This window comes from Amblyomma mixtum, chromosome 9 (genome assembly GCF_055824585.1).
Source record: "Amblyomma mixtum isolate Tamu chromosome 9, ASM5582458v1, whole genome shotgun sequence".
NCBI lineage: Eukaryota > Metazoa > Arthropoda > Arachnida > Ixodida > Ixodidae > Amblyomma > Amblyomma mixtum.
Window position 1 is genome coordinate 92,898,352 of NC_143020.1, and position 3,565 is coordinate 92,901,916.

Consider the following 3,565-nt stretch of genomic DNA (forward strand, 5'->3'; position numbering starts at 1 on the left):
CCCTCCTCACACTACCTCTCCCTCCAGACACCTCCCCAGAGGCTGCAGAGGAAGCCGCCATTGCACTTGCTATCACCCGCACGGAAGCCCGGCACATTTTAAGTGACTCTAAAACTGCAATTCTAAATTTTGCTCGAAGTCCATGTCCCTGCTTTTGGCATACTGGACTCGCCCGGTGCACCCCCACGCCGCCAAGTGGAGCTGATATGGGTGCCTGCGCACTCCGAGAATCCCGGAAACGAGGCCGCCAACCTTTTAGCCCGAGGTTCTTTAAACCGGGCTCAGGTGATCTCTGATCGAGGATTCACGAAGGAGCGCATGCGCTCATTCAGCGAACTGACGCAGGCCTATAGCCTCGCGTCAGCTCGACCCTCTACCCCGCCGCTCCCTAGATTACAAACACCCCACATCCTGGCGCAGACTAATGACGCACACTCTCCCTTCAGCCATTGCCCTATCCCATTATTATACCTCCTTCCCCACTCCTGCCTGCACCCTATGCCCAGAACCATACTCTTCTTTCCTCCACATCTCTCCCTCTGCCCGGCGGATCCTCAGCCGCGGGTCCTGAGTACCTCAAGGCCTTGGAGGACTGGGAGACCCTGCTGCGCTCGGAGGACCCGGCCGTGCCGACCATCGCCCCCGGCCGGGCCGCCAGTGTTATGGACCTCATGAACATAAACACTTAAGCGCAGTGGGGTCATACGAGGACCCAGAGAGCGGGGTGCACCAAATTCCTTCGTTCTGTAGCGAACCATGACGAATAGTTTTTCTGTCTGTCTGAAGAAATGAAGAGTGGAAACAGCGCAGCGACTGTCTCACTTCTCGGTGGGCACTTAAGCCGCGCCGGAAGGGAATAGAGGAAGGTGGGAGTGAATGAAGAAGACGAGAAAGTGGGGCCGTAGGATGCTTTTGGAATAGTTTCGACCACCAGGGTATATTCAACGAGCACATAATCGCACAGCACACGGGCGCCTTTCGCGGAAAAGAGTACTGCGCAAATGGGACAGGACAGGATAACGAGGAACACAGACAACACAGGCGCAGACTTCCAACTGTTTATTTCCTCCATCTAAATGCGGCCGCTGGATTCGAACCCGGATACCCGCCCCCATCCCAATCCCAGTCATTCTTCCTGGGTGGCTGCTTTACGGACCGCTCAGCCCGCCGGCCAGAAATGGCTGGTGGATCGGGCTTTACGTGAAGCACAAGTCCCTGGACTCCTGGACCAGTAGGGGACCACCCTGGAAGATTTTTTTTAATAAAGTTGTTTCCATCCATCCATCCATCCATCCAGCTCAGTAGCCGAGCACGTAAAGGTCAGGTGATTGAAATTTTTCCGGGGTCCTCCATTAATACGGCACCTCTGCTCTCTTCCATTTCATCCATCCCTTTCTTAAAAGCACGGTTGAGGTGTCCACCGAATAGTTAAATATTTACTGCGTGTTTCCTTTCCTCAAAATCGATTTTCATTTTAATGCGGCAGTACGCGGTTCGGCATTTGGGTGGTGCGGTGCAGCAATTACAGGAATCCTCTTTCTTCCCCTGCAGGCCCGTCTATGCACGCGCAGTCTACGTTTTGCGGAACACTTCAAACACGCCCGCGCGAATGCGCCACGTACGCGAACGACCTCTAGGTAGACGCAGTAAAGTGTTCTTATCTCTCCCTTGATACGGTGTGGGGGTTATTTGCCCATATATATCTTATCAAAACTAAAAAAGCTTATCTTATACCACTTGAGCTCTCGAGACCGCAATTACTTTTAAAAACCATGAAGTTATTTTTTTTCTTTTTACCGCTCTTTTGTTGTCAAGGTGGGCTTTTTAACAATTATTTTCATGTACCTGTACAAAGACCGCTCCCAGCGCGTCGCTGGAGTGTGCGGGCGCAAGCGGGGAGTACGGAACAGATGGTAGCGAAAGCGTTCTGCACTTGTGCCAACACTACAGCCGCCGCCCAAATCCAACTGCAGACACGAGGGGGCGCCCTGAACACTAAAAAGAATGCTCTCTGCGAGCCAAAACTTTTATTTTTTCAACTAGTAAACACGCTATATTTTCTGCTTTTGAATATATAGCTAAATGCTCCCTGAGGCAATTGATTTTAGAGGTTATGAAGCATGAAGTTTAATTTGTCAGCGCAATTAAGAAGTTATATCATTTTGGGCAAGTCACCGGCCCCAAAGGTGCTACAGAGGATTTGAGTATATATACACGAAAGGCAGCGGTTGTGTTGCCCAGACGAGCCTCGGTGGTCCGGGGTGCGGGCTTCAAACCCGTAGCTGATTGACGTCAGAGTGGTTCGATTCCACCTTCTGGGCGAACTTTTTTTGCAAGTTTCTGAGTTTTAGCTGTTTTTATGTCAAGTAGAACATGGTACAGCGGCACCAATACTATTACATTATGCGTTATGCTGGAGTGTTCTATCGTTCGTGCTGTTTTAATTATGGAGCTCACGCGAACATCTGCTTTAACAAGCCCGTTTATTTTTGTCTCAGTGTTAAGAGAACTCGGTCATGATGTTTTTTAAGGGACTCAAGTGATGCCGACTGGAAACGGCCAGACGTCTTTCATAGCTGGTATACCTGTATGGGGCTCAGGTATAGACACAAAAATAAGTCCGATATATATGTATATATATATATATAATCAGAAAACTTGTGAAATAAGTTAGCTACAGTAGGCTTCTGAACTAATTTTTAATAGCAAAATATTTAACGGCTGCAGTTTGGCTGTTAGGTGCTTGGTTGCGATCGGAAATTGGTAGCCGGCTGTTAGTAATGGCCATAATACTTAAATTTCCAAAATGCGATTATCCTTGGCGATATCTGGCGCAACAAATTTTTGTTATCACGCCCCGATATTAAAAAGCGCGCGTCTTCGCCGCGCGTGAAGTCACAGTACGTCATCACAATACGTCATTGCCTGACGTACTTGTCACGTGACCTTCCTGTGAGCTGATAGGTCTGTTTGATTCAGAACTGGTTCTCTGCACCAATTCTGAAAAAAGTTCCGTTGGTGCCGGCGCGGTGCAATTCCAGTTTTTTGGTGCAGGTGCAGCTAGGTGCAGCGCGTCAGCAGCGCCACAAATCTCTGGTGCGGAGCGCAGTTGTGTGTCCTTCTTGTTCTGGTCCTTTGTCTGCAAGCGCTGTTTTTTCTCAAGGAGATTTTCAATCGAGCGCGTGCACGCATGGGCCTTGTCGTCTGCTATCCGGTTCTCGCGCCTGTTTTTCGAGCCTCGTGAAGTCATGGACGACGACATCGCCGAATCTATTTTTATGGAATTTTTGGAGTCGTCCGACACGGAAGATGAGGAAGCCGACGTGGTGCTTTCTTTAGCAGCAAACCAGTTAGTTCGGACGGACCGCACAGAATCCCCAACACTATGAAAGCGTAGTAGCGAGGTATTTCAGCTGCTTCGAATTGAAGAGGCGTCGCAAAATGACGCCGGATCCGTCGACCACGTGGAAAACTTCCTTTGACCACTGATGTTAACAAACATTTCGTCGGCTGCGCGCGTCGTCTGCTTACGCCGTCAAACACGTGCACCCCTATCCTGCACCTC

At 49.9% G+C, this 3,565-nt stretch overlaps 1 non-coding gene across 1 annotated transcript; it reads left to right on the top strand.

Annotated features, from left to right (window-relative positions):
- The first annotated feature begins 2,235 nt into the window (after positions 1-2,235).
- Positions 2,236-2,322, top strand: TRNASTOP-UCA (transfer RNA opal suppressor (anticodon UCA)). The gene has a single exon. It is a non-coding gene; the product is annotated as a tRNA-Sec (tRNA).
- Positions 2,323-3,565: the final 1,243 nt, after the last annotated feature.